The 24,351-nt window shown below is 40.4% G+C and overlaps 1 protein-coding gene across 1 annotated transcript in view; it reads left to right on the top strand.

The window, feature by feature from the left end:
• The first annotated feature begins 15,654 nt into the window (after positions 1–15,654).
• Positions 15,655–24,351, top strand: part of ccdc92 (coiled-coil domain containing 92) — an 84,714-nt gene continuing 76,017 nt past the window's right edge. Inside the window, exon 1 of the mRNA XM_039772019.1 lies at positions 15,655–15,676. The gene's annotated coding sequence lies outside the window, so the exon portion shown is untranslated. The remainder of the gene's footprint in view (positions 15,677–24,351) is intronic.

Below are 24,351 nucleotides of genomic sequence, written 5' to 3'. Positions count from 1 at the left end.
TACAGAGCATGCGGGCAATCTCAAGAGATAATCTGTACGTAATTGAAATAATAATACCTTTTTGATGTTGTACTTCAAAGTTCCAGATTATATTTTTTTCTTTTTCCTTGCTGAAAATCTAACACACAAGAGAGCATGGTGATATACATGAAAACTGCTGCCAGATGGTTATTTCTGGTGGCTTTCCGAATATTTGTCTCACAATAGACATTTTTCATGAAACTTTTGCTTTTAGGATGGCTCTTCTTTTATTTGCTCTGTCCTGTTGTTATGATGTGAGACTGTCGCTTCTCAGTACCTGCAGGGGTTATACTCCTGAAAATCCTTGCGGATAGTTAAGCATTGATCCTGTGGGAAAATGGGGTTAGGTTCCAGCAGGATGCTGGTCTGGGGAGAGGACTGGCCGAGGGGAATGGAGTCGGGCAGACATTCCAGCCCTCCAGTCTTGCTGCTTGAGACTCAGTAATAATCCTTCTGTAGAATCACCTAATGGACCCTTGTTATGACTTCTACTTCCTCTGTACATAGTCAAGTTTAGCCATCTTCTAGCTGCTATGCAACTATCAATCGTAGCAGGGGGCCAATTCAAGGACCTCATTAAACCATCTAATCGGTAGTAGTAATGGGCAGGGTGTACAAAAAGTAGGGGCTTAATCAGTCCGAACTTATGACCCACACTTACTGGGAATTCCTTTTTCATAAGGAACAATTGCAAGCCCTGGCCCCCATTTCAACAGCTGTTGGCCCCAGGTAAACACATGATGATCCATTCAGTGTAGCGTGTGTGCAGTTCCAGACCTCTAATGGTATCACTGGCCTATTTTTGTTGAATCACTCATTTCGCTGCTGTGCAGCAGACCTCTGTTAATTTTTCTTTCTCTGCTGTGTGTGCCTGTGAACACAACCCCCTGATGAATGGAATTCACAGATAGCAAGGATTTGCAGTATGTCATTAAAATAAATTATATGCACAGGAGGCTGCGTAATAATCTTTTTTAGTAATGAAACATGTTCAACAATTATGGACAGCATTTGTTAACATTGTGAATATTAGAATACTTCAAGTACTGCCTGAAACGACCAATTTATAATTTATTATTCACATACCACCATAAAGCCCCATTGTCAGCAGCTATTGCCCAGGTGTCCTAATGGTAAACTCTCTTGGCTGTTCGTTAACTAATCATGTTTAAATCATAATTAGTTATTAGAGAAGCCTTTATAATTGTGTTAGCATGTTTGAAACCTTTTACACTGTTCATTAAAACAAACAAATGGTATTTCCTTGTGTTACAAGGTACTGGTAATCCTAAACGTCAGCTCTGGGTTAAACAAAATGGCCATAATGAAAACACTTCTTCAAGATCCCCATCAGTGAATGGTCAGCATCAACAAAAAGGCCAATCCAGATTCGTGCTTTAGAAGTTGATTTTCAAAAAAAAAGGCCATGTCTGAAACTGGCAATTTAAAAAGAAAAGCTGCCCCTATTCATGCCTTGTGGCCAGTGTGATGGCATAGGCTGTGCCCTGGTCAAGTGGATTTAGAAATTTGATGGATAGTCCTTTATTTAATAAAAGGTATATTTTAATCAAAAACATGAAAATCTAAGAATTATGCCAAACTAGTGTTCTTCCAGATTTCCTGTAAAATAAAAAAAAAACAAATACAATTAACTGGGCACTCATTTGTGTCATGGATGCGTTTTTGTGACACGTCCTTCCTGAAGAGTGCCCCCATTACTACTTCTGCCCACTAAAAGGTCTCCGAATGTCTCTCAATGGACACACACGCAGTAATTTAATCGGGGCCACTGACATAAATTCTGCAGACATGCAGCACAATGACAAACTCCTTACAACTCCATGTAACATGGGACACGAAAGAAGACATCAAGGTCGAATTATTAGTTGTAAAAAGAAAAACAGATGGATGAATGAAAGGGGAGAAAAAAGAGGTAAGGAGGAAGAGCAAAAATAGAAGCCAAAGGGAGGCCGCACTGAGTACTGTACTGTACATGTGACGTTTTGAGTTAGAGTTGCTGGTTCTGGGTTCTTTATCGTAATTTATCTGCCAGACACTCTTTGCCATCCAGCAGGGCACCATGGAGCTGCAGTACTTAGTCACACTCCAATCTAAGGTAGATTTTGTTTCACTGGTGGCACCTTTTATTTTTCCTATTAAATATTTGCTTAAGTGGATTTCTGGTTTTGCTTGCATTCTGGACAGCCAGCTGTTTTAGGATTGGTTTTTGCCACTAATTTGATCACTGGGGTAATCTGATAAGCTGTTCTGCACATTTGTGCCCAAGTGGTGCCATTGATCGTGCTGAATTTCAAGGTTGTAATTTAGGTCTATCCTGTACGCATTATAAGTTTAAAAAAAAATAATTTGCTTTAGTCTTACTCCACAGCACAAACCAAAAATGAGCATTAAAATGGCATCTTTGTGGACTAATGTTTCATAAAGGCAGAATGATGTTCATGCTGTTCGCATTTGGTCTCGTACCAAACACACAAAACCTAATGTATTATTAATGGAGCAATTAGTCTTTTGGAAACTCTTGACACCAGCTGAATTTTCCTTTGCATAGTAAATTGTTCAATAACGATGGCTAAGCCCGGCCTCCATTTCATTTTATGAATCTACTCTTTCAGCATTTTTTTCTGCTGCCTATCAACGAGGTCAGTGGGGCAGGCGCATTTCTGTGCCAAATAATATTAAAATAGCAATTACTACCAGATGTGAGAGTGGAAGCCCTGAATGGTAGTGCCAATTACTCTGCTCCTTTGGTTGCAAAACACGTAGTCAGAAGCTGCTATCTTACCCGGTGCTGAGGTGTAGAGCTGTCCTGTTAAAAGAATAGACTGCAGTTAAAAAAAAGGAAAGAAACATAAAGGATAGGAATAACTCAATGATACATTTCAGATATCATTATTAAAATTCTTTATTTTCTCAATGTGATTTCATTATTGTGATAAATTGGTAGTCTGGCTCAGTATTAAGGTGCTAGAGCACAGGGGCACAGGTTCAGGCTTCACAATGTATTGATTGATTAAGTCAGGTGTTTAATATGCCAGTGTGGAAAGAAGATAAACATCTAAATTGGATTAATGCTTATCAAAGATGGGGTGAACGAACATGAAACCTGAGGAAAGGCATAGTCCTGCATCAGTAGCCTCTTCCCACTTATTCTGCCTAATCTGGATTTACATTAAACATTGACATTAATTTCCTCAAATTGGCCTTCTTGCTCGTTCTCGTCACTTTTCTGAACTTGCACTTGGTAATCCAGACAACAAAGGTTGATCTTATTTAAACAAAGTAAAATTCACAATGCAACCTTTCATTTTTAAATGATAAGTCTAACAACAGATGGACTAGAAGTGCTGAATTCTCATGTCATAGGCCTGCTTAAGAACAGGGTACAAAAAACAAGTAAGGCAAAGAGTAATGACTTATCCCACAGTTTCTAAGGCAGGTGTCCTGCCTTTTCAATGGTGCAGGGTTGCGACTAATCATTTTATTTAATGGTTAAGTAATGCATACAGTTTGCAGTGTCTTGGGTTTCTGCAGGGTTGTTTAAGATTGTTCCACCATGACTGTCAGTGAAGATTCTCCAAGACATTCTCCTAGACCCCATACCCATAACGCATAACCTGGCAGTCGTCATGGACTGGGTTTTGATGACACTAAAAGGGCAAGACTGGGTCTTGAGAAAAATTAGTTTATGAAACCCTGACTTAGCCAAAGGCAAAATGAAAAGATGGCAACATCTCACTGATTTTCAGCAGTATGGCTTTAAATGCTTGATCTGTGAAGATGGGTGTTGTGCATAGTGTGCTTTATGCTCAGAAGTCAGCTTAAAACCTGTTAAACAGAAGAGATGTTCAGAAAGCACATATCCCAGACACACAAAAAAGAAAGAAAGAAAGTGGTGTTTCTCAGTGCTATGAGGAGTGAGTTAAATAGTCAGCGTAAAATCTTAACTACAGAAATAAAAATTTCAGAACAAGCACAATTAGAGGTGACACAGTTAACAGTCAAGTGCAGAAAGTCTGGCACTTTGGCTTGAGCCACATTACTCCAGCTGCCATTCCAATGAGTAGTCATGCATGGTAATACATTGACAGACAACTCCTTCTGATGGCAAAGTGCAAGACAATAGGGGTCATTTGATTAAAAGTGACTTGAAGAGTGAAAAATCTGGTAGTTGAATCAACTGGAAAGTGAGTCTGCACGGCATAGTGCCATGATGGAAAACCACAAGAACAGAATCTCTGTTGAAGAAGCTCCAAAAAATGCCTAGGATCAGTTTGTCTTTGCACACAGGCTGGATTGAGCAGGCATTTGTACTGATGATGTGGGTACAATGATGGGAAAGAGAAACATTTAAGAGAAAGGCTGCTTGATATTGGCCTCCATTTTGATTTTGCACATTATGTTATGCACCTGGAGGCCCTAGCCTTGAAGCTGCTGATTGAAGAGCTAAACGCCATGTTACAAACTGCTCTAAAAATTGTGAATCCGGTGGAAGGACGTTCTACCAGCTGAAGACTATTTGCTGTGGTTTGCAAAGAAATGGGATCTGAGCTGGAAGACACAGAAGTCAGACGTCTGACCCAAAGCAAAGTTCTGAGACGTCTCTTTGAAATGACGGATAAATTACAACACAGTTTCTTGTTAGCCGGTCACCTTAAACCCAGCACCTGACAGATGTTAAATGGTTGCAAATCTGATATATTTAGCAGAGACTTTAGAGAAGCTTAATCCACTTAACTTGTTTCTCAAGGAGCCATTGCCGAAATTCTAATGCTGGCTGAGAAAACCGATGGGTTTATGAAGAAAATGGTGTGCTGGATTGCATGCCTGGAAGAAGAAAGTGCTGAAATGGATAAACGTTGGCATGGTTTACAAACAATGAAAGACGCACATAATCTCCATGGCCTTGAAACACATTTTTGAGAAGACGTCAGTCAAACAAGGTAGAGAAACATCATTGAATCTGACAGTCATTCTTATCCAGCTGCAACACTTGCTTGTCTTTAGAAGCACATCATTCGCTCCTGGACTTGTCCTGTGTCTGGACTCTGAAGACCTCCTTTGTCTCAGTGTCATTAGAAGAATTCGGTTCTTGACTTTAAAGAGTAAGCCATGAATGTACCGTTTCCTTTTGCAACAGCATTTTCTCTTGCATACTCAAAAAACAACCATCGAGCACGTCTTGAGGCAGAGCATGACCTTCACACTGTCGACTTCATCCCCCTTAACCGGGGGACCACTTGTGTTCTCAAAGAAATTCCCACCCATTACTGTTACTAAGTCAACATTTCTAAAGTGTGACAATCTCAGACTTACAGTCCTTCATAGAATTAACCATTTAATTGCGGATGTGTGGTTATGACAGCTATGACCTTCATATTTACAAGGTGGTCAGAAGCTGAATATTTGCATATGATGTGACTTGTGTACTTATGATAGCATTCTCCATTGCTAATGTATTGTTTATTTCATAGGACCAGACTAAAATGTTTGTATTCAGTAACACTCTCAGACTAATGGGACCAACAATACTGAAGGGTATTTTGCACAGTAGCTGAGGTTACCTAGCAGGTGGCATGGCCACCAAAAGAGAGATGGAAAACAAGAATGATCAGCCTGTGATTTGTCCAAAATGTGCTCGTACTTGAGGACTGTGCTTCTAAAGCAATGCACTGCACTAGGGCTAGGAAACTATTAATACAACATTGGGAGCCTGAAGCTGATCTCCTGCCACCCATACCAAAGATGAGCTTCCTTCGTCTGTTTTTACTTGAGAACAGGAGTAGCATTAAAAAAACAAGCTTGATGCTTTAGTCTTTACCTCTTTTTCTTAGTAATTTTCTTATAGTCTCTCGGGATACATGTGCTCAAGGAGTTTGAATCAGACATCTTTTCAAAGTACTTGATTATACACCTGAGAAGACCTCAAGCACACAAGATGACTTCAGGAGCAGAAAAATAAGTAGACGTCAATTGCAAGACTGTAAGCAAGCAACAGTGGGACACAAAATGCCAGAGCAGGACCTCAGTGGTCAGTATGTTTAATTGGACAAGCTAGATATTTCAACCCAGAAAACAAAAATCATATCAAAAACATAGGAGCAAACTTTACAGGAAAAGATGGTGCTCTTTAGTTCTTTTGAATATGTAGGACCTTTCATTTTTTGGCGATTGCTTTGTTGGTTCTGTGTCAGGTTCAGCTCCTGGGAGGCCACAGTGGCTGCAGGTTTTTGTTTCAGCCATGTTTTGACATGGTAAAAAGTTACTAATGCCCCTGGCATTCTGTGTTGCCTTAACTTGCACTTCAGTAATGTCATTATGTCCATAACCAGCAATCCTTCCAGCAGTGACACACAGATGGACGGGCTAACTTCAGTCCCATTTGCACCCGTGTATTTCAAACGTATCTCTCTGAAAAAAATATCTGATAAGAAAATCTGTTTTGGGAATGATCAGTGTGTCAGGTTAAGAACCACCAGCAAGTCATAGAATTAAATAAAGAGTTTCATTAACAGCTAAATCAGTGGTTCTCAACCTGTGGGGTGAACCAACCCGGGGGGGGGCGCAAAGATGTGAAAAAAAGAAAACAAGAATCAAAAATATGAAAAAAATATCTGTTGAAACCAAAACACATTAACGTAAGCTACATTCTGATACTATAACAATAAATATAGTGTTAAATAATTGTCGATAAAAGTTAAGTAGGTATAATAAAATATGCATCTACATTTCAAAAAAATGTTAAGGGGGGGGGCGCGATTAAAACTGTTATGAAAACTCGGGTCACAAATACTTAAAGGTTGAGAAACGCTGAGCTAAATAAAACATTTGTTGGAGCAAAAGTGGACTGTTGGACATCCCTGAGCTAGCTGGCCATCTGCAGGCTCACTTTGCATCTCTTCCACTTCTGTAACGTGTTCACCTGTTATGCACACGCATTCAAATCCTCATAAAGATATTAAGTGGGTGCCATTCCTAGTGTTAGCACGAAAATTAATACATCATATTAAAGCAATTACTGTCATGTAACTAGATAGAAAATAAAAGCTCAGGTCAAGGTGAACTGACCATAATCCAGAAATGATGGTTTGATGTTTAATCACAAGGACAGATGCCAGTGGAAGGCGTTCAGAGTGTGGTTTCACAAAATGTTACACTTTGTCATTTATACTCGGACATGGATGGCCTCCAGAAGTGTTAACATGTCACAGTTCTAAGATGTTTTACATCTGTGTTAGTAGTGAATTTGATGCATGGAATTGGCCTCTCCAAATGGGACACCCCATTTAAGGATTTCAGTTCTGGGGGATCATTACTAAAAAAACAAAAAAGATAATATTTTAAATATTTTTTCAGGCTGCCTTTTTCTTTTCACAGTGTTGTGTGTGAGTGTGTTTTTTATTCCTGCCATGTTAGAATGAGCAGGTTCAGAAAAATCAGCACTAGAGTGTCATCGATGGGACATTGGTGCTGTTTATTTCAAAGTGTCTCGCATTGTTCAAACTGGACTAAAAATAGATCTTGAACATTCAGTCTGATACTTATTATAGTGAAGGGAGTTATCTGTTTTCTTTACTTGTGCACCTTCCCACTCAAGCGAAACAATGATTTAATAAAAAGCACACTTGTGGCACTAGAAATCTGACTTGACTGCAGCCGAGGTGCTTTGTCATCGGGTGCCGTAAAACCCAAGGCAGAGGGCCAGGCTCGTATGGCTCACACTGACTAAGAGCAGCTTCACAGACCCTTGTTATTCTGTCTCGTCTTTGATTTTGTTTCGGGGCAGAAACAGTAAACGTCAAGCCTCATTGCTGGGAAACGTGTTAAAGGATTTCTTTCTAGCCTTTCCCGACATTCCAGAATGATGCAAAGTTTCTTAAATTCTTGGTGCAAAGCAGGACATACAAACTATGTTGAAGAAATATGAATGAGTATAGCAATCCAAGAGCAGCTTGTGTGAGCTCTTCTGCCGAGATCGTCAATGGCCTTTTCTTAATATTTCGTGTTTCCAGCACGCGTTTCCAAAGTGACTGCATTGGATTACATTTTCACTTACCAAGAGTTGGCTACACAAACTCCACATGTTGTACAATTCCGTTAAGTGGCTGCACTAACATATTAAGTCATAGCAGTAAGCACGGGAAAAATGTAACCAACTTTCATGACAAGTTTAAAGTCATTTGTCAAATGTGGACAAGCTCATTATACAAAGGGGCCAACATTTCATTTGCATGGCGTGGCAGTCAAAACTTAAAGTTCTCACTTTGCCAGTGCCATGTTATAGCAATAAGCAGTCTGCTGTTAAGCTGAAATCTTGGGGTTTATTGTGTATTTTAAAAATATTTTTCCTCCCGTTTCTGCCCATTTGCTGTGGTATTAATTACATAGAGAGCAGACAAGAATTGCTTGACATACTTGGCATGAACCACTTACTGTTTCTGTAAGCTTTTCATTTTTGGAGCTCCAAGATGTCAAAGACAATAATCCCTATTTAAAAACGGCAAAGGAGCAGTACCTGTATAGCGTTCTGTTCAGCATACAAAGTTTGACAAAGAAGAGGAGGCCATGCAGCCCATTAAGTTAATTTGGTTCTGCTAACGGCTAAGCTTCCCAAATATCTCACCCAGAGACTTTATAAGAACACTTTGTGTAAGAAACACGGTGGCACTGTGGTACCACAGAATGAAGGCAACAATGGGCTAGTGCAGCATGGCCTTCTAGGGATTTGTTTAATACTTAAAATGATTCCTTCTTAGATGAAGTCTAACCATAGCTGTCACATCCTTTTATTAGACATTTCTCTCCCTCTCTATTTACCCATGCTTTGCACTGCCAATGTCAGTAACCTGTTGACTGCTACTGACCTGCATTTGAAGGTTGAATGACCAAACTGTGCCACAATTTTTTCATGTCAAGGTGGTCTTGTATGAACAATATACACATTCCATCCATTAACATGTCTGTTTTAAAATGGCACAACAATTATACAGGGCCCACTGTCAAGTGCTCTCTAAAGAGCTGTAGTTTTATGTAAGTTTATAAATATAAAAGTGCTACAATTTGAGGTAAGGATGCTTCAGTCTCACTTGCCTGCTTTGTAACCCTGCCGCCTAATATTACAACAACAACAACAACATTTATTTCTATAGCACATTTTCATACAAACAGTAGCTCAAAGTGCTTTACATAATAAAGAATAGAAAAATAAAAGACACAATTATAAAACAAAATAAGTCAACATTAATTAACATAGAATAAGAGTAAGGTCCAATGGCCAGGGTGGGCAGAAAAAACAAAAAAAAACTCCAGACGGCTGGAGAAAAAAATAAAACCTGTAGGGATTCCAGACCATGAGACCGCCCAGTCCCCTCTCGGCATTCTACCTAACATAAATTAAACAGTCCTCTTTGGATTTAGGGTTTTCACGGAAGGGCCTGATGATGATGATGGTCACGTGGACTTCTGGCTTTTAGTCCATCAATGCTGGGGCATCATGAAGCTTTGAGTAGGTGGAGGTGACGCAGGCCACCACCACAAAGAAACTGGAAAAAGAAACAGAAGAGAGAGTAGGGGTCAGTACGGATTTTAGAGCCACCATGAATAGTTATTATGATGAACTGAACATACAGAGTATCAGGATTAAGTTAAAGTGAAGTTATAAAAAGGCCATATTAAAGTAATGTGTTTTCAGCAGTGTTTTAAAGTGCTCTGCTGTATTAGCCTGGCGAATTCCTATTGGCAGGCTATTCCAGATTTTAGGTGCATAACAGCAGAAGGCCGCCTCACCACTTCTTTTAAGTTTTGTTCTTGGAATTTTAAGGAGACATTAATTTGAGGATCTGAGGTTACGATTTGGAATATAAGGTGTCAGACATTCCAATATATAAGATGGAGTGAGATTATTTAAGGCTTTATAAACCATAAGCAGAATTTTAAAGTCAATTCTGAATGACACAGGTAACCAGTGTAGTGACGCTAAGACTGGTGTGATGTGTTCTGATTTTCTTTTCCTAGTTAGGATTCTAGCAGCTGCATTCTGCACTAGTTGCAAATGATTTATATCTTTTTTGGGTAGTCCAGAGAGGAGTGCATTACAGTAATCTAGTCGACTGAAAACAAACGCGTGAACTAATTTCTCAGCATCTTTCAGTGATATAAGAGGTCTAACTTTACTTATGTTTCTTAAGTGAAAAAATGCTGTCCTAATGATCTGATTAATATGTGATTTAAAATTCAGATTACAGTCAACAATCACCCCTAAGCTTTTTACCTCCATCTTGACACACATATTAAACCCACACAGTTAATTAAAATCAGTCTGCTCTCATTGGACGACTCACTTTTTGTGATCCCTGATCTCCAACCTAGAAACGTTTACCTATTTTTATGTTGTGTCAAAGTTTGTTTATACAGTCGTTTCTCGGCATCTGCGGGGGCTTGGTTCCAGGACCCCCTGATACTCAAATCTCTTGTGTAAAGTGGTGTAGTGTTTGCATATAACCTTTGCTCATCCTCCAATATATTTTAAATCATCTCTAAATTACTTATTAACACCAAATTGAAAGTAAATGCTAAGTAAATAGCTGTTTTACTGTACTGCTTAGGAAGTAATGACTAGAAAAAACATCTGTACATACTTGGTACTGACGCAGCCATCATAGCCTAACTGCGTAGTACCCATAGGCAACAACATGACATTTTCTTTCTTTCAGCGTTTGCACATTACTTTTGCTTAATGACCTGAAACACAAATACATAATGTAAATCACAATGTTTAAAATAAAAGAACATCTAGAAAATAGAATTGTAAATAGAGTAAATGTAAATTGACACACTGAGATCTCTCTCTCACGCACGCACTGCACACAATACAAATAGTACATGAATGAGACGCAAGGCTCAAACGACAAGTGCTGGAGAAAGGCTGAGGACCGGCAAGGTGGCGGGAGGCTTCGGCGGGTTGCCCTGCATATCATGTCTTTTGTGTGGACTCGATGCGAAACTCAGCACACAGCAAATTCAACTTTGGCTTTTTTGGAGCTTTCTGGGTTTTTTTTCGCTGAAATTTTTAAACTGTTGATGCAGAACACGCAGATATGGAGGGCCAGCTGTCAATTGTATGATTGTTCAATTTGGGATTTTTAATCATGAGGATTCAAATTCTGATATATTTTCACATTTTGTTTTTCAGTTCAATGCCTCGATGAATATAAAAGCCCTTTGACCTTCATAGTAATATTTTGCTTTTTTTCCAAGCGGGCTCTAGCATTAGGATTTTGAGTTCTGATTGCGACCCTCTTCTGTATGTGATTTTCCATTTTTGATTCTGACGTCTTATTTCTGTTTTGGCTTTTCTGGTGTTAGGACTCTAGCTTGTCTTTAAACCTCGATTTCTTGATTCCTCAAACATCTCCTGGCTGTGTTGGTTCTCCTAATAATCATTGGCACACTATATGCCATCACGATTCCTGCCACTGCCCACAAGAGCCTGTAACTGCAGGAATGTATTTATTGATATCTTTGAAAAATCAAAAACTGTAGAAGTTTACTTCTATTACTCTGTGGTAGAAGAATGTAGTTTTTAGTCCAAGGGTGCTCCTGATTCAGTCAGGTTTGGATCCTGCACTCATTACAGCACAAGCATAATTTGCTTCTTTTTATAATACAAGCTAAAATTATTTTAAAAAGGATTTTTTTTTTCTCAAGAGACTCTGGTTGTCTTCTAGTCCTCCAAATGTGTGTGCTGGGAAATTCTAAATTGCCAGTGTTTTGAATGTGTCTTGTTTTGGACTGGCATCCCATATTTGGGTGGTGAGGTGGTTAGCCGTGATGCTTCCTAACTGCTGAGATGTTTGCTCAGTTTTCAGTTTGGCCTCTGACTGTTAGGCATTGTATTGGTCTTCTCATTTTTATTTTATATCCCCCAAGCAGGCAAGTTGTGTAAAGTGGGAACGCTAAACTGTCCACACACAGCTGAGTATGCCATGTGGTGAATAGTCCACCCCTCCTGGCTTGAGCAGTGTTGAGGCTTTCTGTCCCGCTGTTTTGGAGAATGTATCTTCTGTATAGAGTAAAACACTAAACATCATGAAGTTCATCTCTTGCAGAGTACTTAAGTTATTCTGTATGCTAATAGAGTTGGTTGAAGACTTTAATGCGTGTTTTCTTTAGAAGCAAAAGCTCCCTTGTTGGAATAAGTTCTTTTAAATTGCAGCATTTTAAGCAACCGAAAATATAAAGATATGATATTCAAAGGCGATATCCCTCCCATAGTGATTACGGTGGTACAAACAAAAAATCACATGAGAGAATTATACTCGGCTCTCTTTAATGACGATTTTACGCGGTATAACAGACGAAAGGAAACCATAGCAAGACGATATCAAGGTATGATCTTGATCTATAGAGTCTGCCATTTTCGTCACTGCGCTGAAAGGTTTTTCCGGACGGATGACATCATCCATCCGTAGGTTTCAAAGGGTTTGGCAGCAGTTCAAGCCTTATATACTGGTTTCTCCACGTGCTGGTCCTCTCTGGTCTCCAAACAAGGACAGTAAAAGCTCAGACCCCACCTAAAACAAGAATAGCACAATGATCACACTGCAGTTTGTCTCATTCTCCAAACTGGTAGGCTAATGGTTTGTAAATGCAGCCTAGCCCCTGTGTACCATACTTGGTCTGCCTGTATGAATGAATCCAGAACAGTGTGCACAGACACAGTGACATTAAACTTCATATTATAACAATCCACCCTTATTGTCCCATCCAGGGAGGTCCACATGTCACTGCGGCATCTTGTGTTCTCCCTTGAGTGTCCGCGCACTATGAGACTAGAATGGATGAAGTGCACAATGTGATATGGATTTACTGAAGTCAAAATGTATTAATAATTTGAAATGATGGGTGAGTTGTTGAAGAAATGCAAGAAAGATAAGAGGGTACAGCACACTTTATGGTCAGTGTTGAAAGCCAGGAGGCCATTCAGGGTTCTGCTCTAGTAAGAATAGGCAGCAGTACCTGATTTACAGATTCAGGCCTCATTTTACAAGTACCTGCTAAACACGTCAAGTGTAAGTAACTAAGTGACTGTACCATCCTGACAATATGGAGAATCCTTCTATTTGGAAACCCATGAAGCGAGAAGAGATTTAAATATTTGAAGTAAACATATAGGACATCTACTAACTGCCTTTAAAGTATAGTTCAAAAAAATATTTAGTACTTTTGTGCTTGCTCTCGGGCTGCAGCAAAAAATCCAGCAGTTAAGACAAATTAAAATAAACCCAATCTCAGAGACCAGGGTCTGTGTTTGTGTTCAGGTAATAATGACAAATCAATCTGAAATGAGTAGCAGCTTGCATAACACTGCCTGATCTCATGTAGAGCCAGAAGTTCTTCTTATGTATCTGCTGCTGTCTAAACATCAGATACACTAGAGCAGCAGTGCCCAGGGGATGAATGTTGAACCAAGTTAAAAAGTGAGAACTGGGGAGTCGATCTTATAGACTTGTCTAAACGGAATCACTAATCAAAAATCAAAATTGTGAACAAGCAAGGGGTCTGATTCCAGAATTCTCAAACGACTTCACGCTAACACAAAGAAGGTTTTGTTTTAAAAGGTCCACAGTCTTGCTTGACCTAGAAATGCTTTGCTCTGACCTTCAAAAGTGTCGTGTTGATGACGCCACATATGACGCACCGCCAGTTATCTCCAGGGGAACAAAACCATAGCAACTGTAAACAAAGTAGCTCACTTAATGGGGACACCCACAATAAATGACTGGGGCAGCATGATCAAATGCAAAACATTCTGAAAGTTTTCAAGTAGCATTCACAACATTTTCAAAGTACTCAAAGTTATTTCCCCATTTCAGGAAGGAAGGATGGAAAGAAAGAAAGAAATAAAGAATGCGTTTGTTGAAAAGCAGCACTCTAAATATGAGAGACATGAAAATACGTGAAATGTTTGTGGCCACTTATAGATGGCGTTAGGTCCTTTATAAAAGACACGAATGTTCTGGCAACCAAGCCGGTGAACTGTCAGGTTGTCTTGTTCATTCTGTATGCAGTGTGCCAAAATTAAAGGCAGATATGTGTGCAGTCTAGACCCCCAGATGGCATGAGCTTGACATGCTAACTCCTTCACACGGCATGCAGTGTGTAGATGGATGTTCATTGTGTGGTTTGATTCATTTGCTCTGAAAGACGCTATATGTGCAGAAGTGTCTGTTTACTCGAGACTTTGCTTCTCCTTAAATCCAAGAGTATTCTCGGTGTTTTAACATGTGGCTTCTAATTGGCAAAGAAACAGAAGCTAATCTTAATCATCGTAATTAGAAACAGGCTTACAAGCGAGTCGTGAGTAATTGCAACACGGGAGAGCCCTGCAGAGTTACTGCAAGAGACATTAATTGTAGCCCAATCAGCATATCGATGAAAGCGAACATTAATGAAAGTGATGGTGTAATGGTGTAATTGATCTTGATTGGCAATGAGGTGTTAAGTCTTGAGTGGTTTGTAAAGGAACGCTAATGCTGACTTAATGTTATTGATTATCACATAGCTGCTGGAATTAACCTGACCACATAGCGGAAATTGCTGCTCAAATGTCTGAGAAGTGCGTTTGATATTTCAGCTTGTGCACTGGCAGATGTAAACTGAAACTGTAGCTCCGGAACACTACATTGTGAAAGGGTAAAGAAAGAATCCTCACTATAAAGAATGCAGAGGGAGTAGGGATACGTGCATTTGTACACCCTTGAGCTGTTTAATTTGGCAAAATTGTAATAGCATCATTCAATCAGCGAGGATGTACAAAGAGCCACTCAGTACCACCCACTGGCACGACTCCCGGAGTTTAAAATGATGAAGAATGTATATGATGAATGAGGCATTTCACTTTTTAAGGCAGAGTTTATCAACCATAGCAATCATTTTTTTGAACCAGTGAAGGTCCTGTGCATGCCAGACTGCCATAATGTTTTCCTTAATGTAGCAATAAATCCACAGTCTATAAATGACCTGTTAGATTAATGGTGAAGTCAAGGAATTTGCCTGGCCCTTTAATATCAAGTATCCTTTAAAACAGAAACAGGTTCTGCATTATTTCAAAATGAACCCACCAAAGATGTAGTTTGTGAGCAGAGGTGTAAGCAAGTTTCAATCTTGTGTGCAATTTCTTATTATCTTATTGGAGATAAAAGTGCTTGTGCAGCAGTCCTGGGGCTGAATTTAGAGATGAATGTTCGTCAAGACAGCGGTGTGCTGCGATATTAACACCATGACACGCAGTAATTCTGGCCACCATAGCACTGCAATGGAGAGCCCTGAGCCGCTGCTGCTTGTCTGTTTGTTTTCTAACTGCTTAGTTAATCACTAAAATTATCCTGAATGCCTCGTCACTTTCAATGTAGCACAACCCTCTGAGCAGGAGGACCCCACTGTAGTCTACTGTAATTATATGGCCTATTTACAGCCAGCTGATGTTGTACCCATGCCACCAACCATGACAAATTGGAAGCCACGTCAAATTATGTATTAGTCCTTTTGACATTGGAGAGTTGTGCTAAATATGTTATGGCAATGGCGATGAAAGAAGTGCAGCACTGATATGCTCTGTTCACTGGCCATTGAAAAGGTAAGTGCCGTGCCAATGGGGAAAAGAGTTAAGCGAGGCATCTGTTCAGCAACTCGGGCCTGGCATTGCTTCAGGAGAGTCTCACGTTTAGACTTGCGGATGAGTGTGTCCCTCTTGAGGTGTGAATTGGGCTTGTTAGCATCAGGCATTAATAGTCTTCTGCTTACACTTTTATTGTACTTATGCCCAGTGGCAGCTCTGCTGTACTGAGTGCTGCTTCTCTTTCTATTTAAACATCACAGTTTGCCTACTGGAGGTTTGACTCGGCTCTCACAAAAACTAAATGTCAGGCGTCAGGTGTCAGCTCTCCTTGAGCTACGTGTCAGGCATCATGTCTTTGTGAGGGACGGAGAGTGGGTGTATGTGTGAGTGATACGGAGTGCGAGTCAGTAAACACACTCCTAGTGTTCACCCAAAGGGGCGGTTTAGTGCAGAATTGTTGGCTAGTGTTGTATGCATTCATGATAGGAAGGACAAGTGTTGTGCAAGTTATACACACCGGGAGCCTGTGGCAAGGCTGAGCATAACATTCTTATTCGTCTCTGGTTCTGAATTATTGAAGCACCATATAGTAATAATAAGTGACTGCTGCTCATAAGTGTTAAGTTTTTGCTCTTTTAATTGAGAATATCTTTTTATATAATATGCTACCGTGGCTGTCCAGAATTTTAAATCACCTGTAGCTCACAAACCGTTTGACATATTGACCTGAAATTTGGTACACATATACTACATGATGTCTACTGTCCGCTTTCTAGGTGACGATTGACTGCCAAGGTTATTCTTCTTTTAATTTTATTGTAGAATCAACTCTCAGCAGCAGCTGTGCCGCGCATGCGTATGGGTGCCATTCTCATTCCCTACCACCTTCGCCATCACTTTCCTTACCTCTTCATATCTTTAATCATTCTTCAAGCACATTGAAGACTTAAGTGCCAGCTTAAGTGAAAAATTAAGAAAAACGTACTAAGTAATTGCAACACAAACACTGACAACCAGTTTTAACGCAAAAAGATGCCGACGGAAGAACAGAAGAAGCGGGCCTCTAGTGTGGAAAAAAGAAGAGCTGATCAGGAAGCAGCAAGCGCATCAACCTCTGAGCAAATGAATGATAAACGTACAGAGAAAGAGGAGGAAAACTATAAGTCAAGTGTATTCATTGCACGTTATCGTGTATTGTGCCATTACTGGTAATGAATAATATCATGAAATAGCAAGAAATATTATGAAAATCATACAAACTGCTAGCACTTGGCTTATCCACTCCAGAGGAGCTGGCAGGTCAGGTTCTGTCCATACGGTGGATCTCTGAAGCGGCCCGGCAATCGTTAGGTTTACCAATTTTGGACTTTGTATTTGAATAGGGGACTGGGTGGTCTCATGGTCTGGAATCCCTACAGATTTTATTTTTTTCTCCAGCCGTCTGGAGTTTTTTTGTTTTTTCTGTCCACCCTGGCCATTGGACCTTACTCTTATTCTATGTTAATTAATGTTGACTTATTTTGTTTTCTTATTGTGTCTTTTATTTTTCTATTCTTTATTATGTAAAACACTTTGATCTACTGTTTCTGTGAAAATGTGCTATATAAATAAATGTTGTTGTTGAATGGACAGAGAGCTGTTGTGTTTCACAGTCTGATTCGACTCCAGTCTGCAGCGGCCATATCTCAGTGTGTGTAGAGTGTGTGAAATCTTTCAGTTACATTTGCATTGGGTGTGTCTGCTTTGCCATTTTCTTTAAATATTAAACCTTATTTAACAGCATATACCTGGCGATGTCCGTTTTTGGCCTGTACACATCATAATCGCATTCTGCTTCTAGTGGTGTCTGTAAATGTTGCTGTGACGTGGAGACACATTTTTTAGACTTATACAGCTGTTGACAGCTTTCATGTCCATTGACATTTCTGCATTTTCAACTTATGATTTTATTTTATATATATCATTTCTTTTTGTATACAGAGAACAAATGCTGCCATGGACATGACCAGTAGAACAAGCAGCTGAGTGCATTTCCAAAATATCACTGACCTGTGATTTGAGGGTCCCTAAGGGTCTACTGTTTACCACACAACGTATTCTGTGTGTCTGAAGAAAGACGTTTGTGTGAGATTAGTGTCCATCTGTATCCCTAAGTTTTTGTTGAAGTACTTAATTTAAAGATCCACTGTACTAATTCCTGTCACTTCACCACTTGGTCTCCATTTGCTTAAACTGAAAGCTCTCCTCATAGTTCAGACCTTGCAGTTCCCTAATCAGCCTAGTTACCCTCCTCTGGACTTTCTTTAGTGCTCCTATGTCTTTTTTATGATATGGAGACCAAAACTGCACACAGTATGCCATGTGAGGCCTCAGAAGTGTGTTATAGTATAGTTTAAGGATAACCTCCCTTGACATACGTATATGCCACGCATCGTGCTTCATAATGAACATCCCTTCTTGATCACTTCTGTTCACTGTCTTCACGTAGATAGTGATGAGACTACAATGACTGTTGGGACCTTCTCATAAGTGATACTTTCCAGTTTCTGACCTCCTATTGTGTATTTAAATCGAGCACTACTTCCTACATGTAACACTTTACATTTACTAACATTAAATTTCATCTCTCGCAAATCTGCCCAAGCCTGTATGCTGTCCAGGTCCATCTGTAACAGTTTAGCTGATTCTATGTGATCTTCTCTTCCCTTAGCCTGATATCATCTGCAGTCTTGACCAGCTTGTTATTTATAATCTTACCAGATTGTTGATGTATAGTAAAAAGAGCAGTGACCCCTGCTGGACACCACTTTTTTTAGCATCTTCTTATTCTAGTAACTTCCCTCATAGGAGAACCCTTTGTTCCTAGTGTTTAAAATGCCTTTTAGTTTGATCCCAAGCCTCTCCAAGTCAGCCCTTTATATTCCTCTCTCTCATCGTCAGCTTTGGTTGTTTGCTCAAAGAATTCCAACATATTAGTGAAAAACACCTGTTTATGACCTGTGTGGACTCTTGACTATCACACCTTCTTCACATTTGATACTCGTTAATTCTGTTAATACTACTTTTATTTATTTAAGAAAAAGATCAAGCATGTGAGTGTCCTGTGATGGACCCGTTGTCCCGTCCAGGGCTGCCGAGATGGGCCAAGGCCAGTGACCCTGAGCTTGGGTATGGGGGTTAGACGATAGATGAATGGATTTTCAACATATTTTGACTTAATTGGCTTGTTACAAATGAGGTGTCCTGCAAAGGCCAGAGTAGATTCATGCCTTGTGCCTGATACTGACAGGATAGGCTCCAGCTCAGCTTTTGGAGTGGATTAATAAGCAGGTTAGGTAAATAAAAGGATGAAGTTATTTTTAATATTGTCTTTTCATTCCAGCTTGGCAGAATTAATGTGTAATTTTGATTCTCATTTTAGTCACAGTGATAAATGCCAGCTTTTGTTTCAGTGCAGTGGTGCGAGTTCCCTGTCTCACACAGCTGTAAACTTTTATGAAGCTTTTTTTGTTTTCCTTGAAGTCAAAGACATAAAATGCTGCGTTTTCACACTGTGGTGTGTCCAAATTTAAAATTAGCAAGGCAGCCCTGTGAGGGGGCAATTCAGCAGGGAAATGCAAGTGCGAGAGGTCGGTCATTAATCAAAATATCTTTAAACCGTAGGTGAAAAGGGAAATGAAAGTGAAGCAATGCAGTGGTGTGCTTTAAATTTGTAGATTTTCATGAAGTTTTAGAACAATAAACCCAAGCAACTCAAATACACAGCAGTACATAAAACTGTCAAGAGCTGTACCAGGTGTAGTGTATGCAAAGCATGTCTGCTCTTGTGTCTCCCCTCTGGCTTTTATCGACAGCTTGCTAAATGTTTTTTTTTCCTTTTGACTGAACAAGAAGTAGATAATCACAAGTTAAACTACATAACAAGTAGCGCAGTGTGAGTGAGTGAGGGGACTGTGGACCGATACTGATGACATGTCTGCTTCCCAGAGTGTCCCTTTGATAGTGTGAAGTTGGAAAGTTTTGTAGTCATAAATAATTTACAACCTGCCCTGTGTCAAATGGTGACCATGAGTTTGCTGCATGGTAGCACATTGGCTATTGTTGCTGCCTCACAACTGCAAGGAGCTTTGCGTAGCGACCCAGTCCTCTGATCTCTGACTCATTCTCTTGGTAGTTCAGTTATCCCCCATAATCCTGAAGATGTTAATTATGTAACTCTAAAGTGGCTTGATATGAATGAGCATTTGGACTCTGCAATTAGCAGGCACTCCACCTTGTCCCTTTACAACGTGGATGGACTAGTGGGGCTACTCTTACATTGATTTAACTCTTCAGCAAATTCATTACATCTGACTATAACTTTCCAGTGGCTGTGGGGCATCTGTTGGTGAAGAAAGATTCACGAATCTTGACTTTGCTGACGATGCTGTGATCTTCGCGGAGTCAATGGAGGCTCTGATTGGGGCACGCGAGAGACTGAGTGAGAAGTCTGAGTTTCTGGGCTTGCGAGTGTCCTGAATAAAATCTAAAGATCCAGTCCTTTAGTGACCTCTTGTGCATGGCCATCAGCAGTGTGTCTGTTTGAGGAGAGTGTTGACCTTGTTGAGAGGTTTACTTACCTTGGCAGTGACATTCATGTCTCTGGTGACTCTTCCTATGAAGTCAGTAGACAGATTGGGAGAGCATCCGGGGGTCATGAGATCGCTGGAAAGGGGTGTATGGTGCTCCCGATATCTATGCAAAAGGGCGAAGGTCCAAGTCTTTACAGTCCTGGTGCTTCCTGTCTTGCTATACGGTTGAGAGACATGGACGCTATTTAGTGACCTGAGACAAAGACTGGACTCCTTTTGGTACTGTGTCTCTTCAGAAAATCCTAGGGTATCATTGGTTTGACTTTGCGTTTCTCATGGAGTCCTGAATGAGGCACATGACCTGCATTGTGAGGGAGCGTCAGTTACGGCACTAAGGCCATGTGGCACGTTTCCCTGAGGGTGATCCGTCTCGTAAGATCCTCATTGTTGGGGACCCGAGTGGCTGGACCAGGCCAAGGGGTCTCCCACGTAACACCTGGCTGTGGCAGATAGAGGGTCATTTCCGGAGGGTAGAACTGGACCCCGTGTCTGCCTAGGGGGTTGCCAACCGGGATCCCGAGTTGTTTCATCGTGTGGTGGGTATGGCAACGTGCTGTACCAGTGCATGCTCCCCAACTTAACTTAACTTAACTTGACTTGACTATAATTATTATTAGAAACATCAGAGTCCAAATCAGTTATATTTAATAAAGAATTAACCTCAAAGATTCCCAAATTATGCCAAACAGTAAACTTGCATTAATTACATACATCACACAAGCACCACTGGTGATCATTACAACAGTTTGGTCTACAGTTGTTGAGATTGTTCTAGAAATCTGCATTTGAATTAAACAAATAATAAGCTTTACACAACGTCTGCCTCAAGTGGATTTTTATGTGGTCTTACACTACTCTACATAGGAAGGTGCTACTGCTCAGTTGGAAGTTACACATCTTTGTGTTTTTGTGTTAGACCGTAATATTCTTGGTGTAGATCCTGGTTACGGCCCGGAACTGTAGGCATCGGACAGGGATGGAGTCCCACAAGCATTACCACACCAGTACATTAAGACGGGTACTGCCAAAGGATGGCTTTTTGAATGTGTGATGTGGAAGAAAACCCCAGAGGAAGACAGGTATAGTTCAATCGATTAGATTGTATTCAGTCACAGATGAGTAACTGGATTCTATGTTGCAGAAGAGCAAAGTCACATTTTTCTGTTGTCTCGATGCATGCTCAATAATCCAGGTAAGGAAATTCTAGAAAGTTGATTCTGTTCATCAGGACATAGTTTTTTTTTTTCTGATATGTTTCATCACTCATCCAAATGACTTCCTCAGTCTCAGTTGACTGCAGGTTTCTCCAACCTTATAAACAGTACCTTTGCATAATGACCGAACTGGCACCATTGACTAACAATGGGCTGTGTGATCAACGATATGCAAATTGTCTATTGAACAATGACCATGAGTACCATTCACAGAGAGTTAGGGAATGACTGCAATCACCATATTTTAAGATGGTGAGAGATGTACCCTTAGGCCCCATCCTCGGTTCAGAGATGGTCGTTCCTTTTTCACATAAATGGTCTCCTTGACTCCTCACTCAAACCAGCATTCCTCCCTGTCCAGGATGTGCACATCTTCATCACTGAAAGAGTGACCACTGTCCTGTAGGTGTAAATAGACTGCAGAGTCCTGGCCTGATGAGGTAGCTCTTCTGTGTTGTGCCATCCACTTCGCCGGTGGTTGTTTGGTTTCCCCGATGTATGATTCATGGCAATCCTCTTGGGACTTGGCATTCCCCAACTCTCTATGAATGGTACTCATGGCCATTGATCAATGGACAATTTGCATATCATTGATCATACGGCCCGTTGTTAGTCAATGGTGCTAGTTCGGTCATAGAATTTTTTCTATTGGCTTTTTATAATTACTTCTTCCTCCCCCTTCCCCTTATTTTTACAAAAAAAACATAATATTGTTTACTTAAGCATTTTATTTTATTACGCTAATGGGTCATCTGTTCTTATTTTTTTCACTTCTCAGATAGACCCTAAAGAAGGAAAGGTCCTCATTTGTGTGTCAAATAGACATGTTTCTAAAGAAACTGGAAATTGTTCTCGGTCAGCTTACTGCACCCTGTCTTATGACAGACGCCTGTATAAATAACCTGCCGTTAAAGCAAAACGGCTTTGTCAGCTATTAACTCTAAGTAGCTTGCAAGCAGTTCATTTTTCTTTCACAGTGGGATATCCTGGACAGTCTGCCACATCACAGAGGAAAAGGAAGTGTAGAAATGTGCTACGTTTGGGGGTGCTGTACAGCAGGCATTATGGTACAGGACAGAGATTTCTGACCTTCTTTATAACCAAAGTTATACATGTGTAATGCTTGGCAATAGCTTAGTGGTACAGGGACAGCGGGGCCTGATGGAGAAAATTCAGATAAAATACAGATGAAGTGATTTTGAGGGTGGGGCAAAAGTGAGCCCAAGTACGGGTTAAGGGCACCTCCAAATCAGGAGTCAGGAGAACAAGTAGAGTAAGAACTCAGCTGGTAGAAGGAAGAGAAGACATAGGTGCAGGAGGACACAGGGAGACATGTCCATTAAGAACTGTGGTGGCAGAAAGACAAGAAGCTAACAGTACATTCAGAGTGGTTTGTTTTTTTATGTAATACATTGATGGATAGAATTTTGCATTTTCATGGGGAAAATTTGGCTTTTCACAGAACATGATTAAATAAACTAATGAATAATGTAACTATAATATACACGTACATATGGTCAGAACACACACCAGAATAACTAAAAAGAAAAACGGCTTCTGACTTTTGGTTTGGTGAAAGTCAATAACCAGTTCCTTGCTTTTGCTGATGTTAAAATGTAGACATTTTTTTCTCCACCAAGGAACAAAGTTCTCCACCTGCCTCCCCTCCTGTCTCTCCCACCTTGTTGATGCACCCCATAAGCGCAGAATCATCTGAGAATTTCTACATTTATTGTCGGAGATGTACAGAGTGAACAGAGGACTGTTATTGTGGTGCTTCAGTGCTGCTGACATCCATATCAGTAACACTGTCCTGACAGATAATCCATTACCCAGGACACCACAGGCTCATCCACCTGCATACCTCTCAGTTTACCCCTTAACAGGGATGGCTGATGGTATTGAAGCCACTGGAGAAATCAAAAAACATTGTCCTCACAGTGCTGCCAGCTTTGTCCAGGTAAGAATAAGCTGTGTGCAGCAGGTGGATATTTGGCATCCTCCACTCCAGTCTTTGTTTGAGTGTCAAACTGCGGGGGGTCTGGGTGGTCTACCACAAGAGGACTCATGTAGTCAAGGACCAAACTCTCAAAGGTCTTCATAATGTAAGACATAAGTTCTAATTGGAAAAGAAATTGATGGGGACACATGCATAAATTACTAGCACAATACAAAAGGATGCTTGCAGTGCTTTGTAATTAAAGTCCTGACAATTCCATTCATCCTGGTTTGTTTGAGCAAAATAATTAAGATCAAATATAAGCAATTTACTATTGAAAAAATGATCATTTTCCACAACAGTGTTCTTTTGAGTTTGGGAGTAAACACCACCTGTCATCCACACATTGTACACATTCACAATAGGCAAAGGGTCAGCTGAGTATCATAACGGCGTAAATGTTTAATTATTTGTTGATTTGTTGAATCTAACTGACTTTACAGCTGCCATTTCCTAGCCTGACAAATTAAGTGAAGAGTTGACTTTTAAGGTACGTTCACATATTACATGTGATGAAAGCCTGTAGGCAGTGCCGGACCAGAGTCTGACCTCCCTGCCCAGAGGACTGCACTGCCGTACTTTGGAGAGTTATGTTATGTTTCATTACTTTAATTTCCTGCATCCCACTCTCAAAGTCCCTGTCTGCCTTTTGGTCTCCCCCACGTGTTATCTCCTCGCCTGCTCCTGCTTTATTTCTGCCTCTTTGGTTTCACTTCCACGCCCAGATAAAGTAATGTGCTCTCTTTGGTTCTCATGACTCCTGCTGCTGCTGCTACCAGGCTGTGCCAGGCAGGAACTTCCTAGGAGGTTGAAGCTCATTTTTGTACCCCGCAGCGTCCTCAAGGCGCT

Source organism: Polypterus senegalus, chromosome 12 (genome assembly GCF_016835505.1).
Source record: "Polypterus senegalus isolate Bchr_013 chromosome 12, ASM1683550v1, whole genome shotgun sequence".
Taxonomy (NCBI): Eukaryota; Metazoa; Chordata; class Cladistia; order Polypteriformes; family Polypteridae; genus Polypterus; species Polypterus senegalus.
This window is presented reverse-complemented; position numbering and strand designations above follow the sequence as displayed.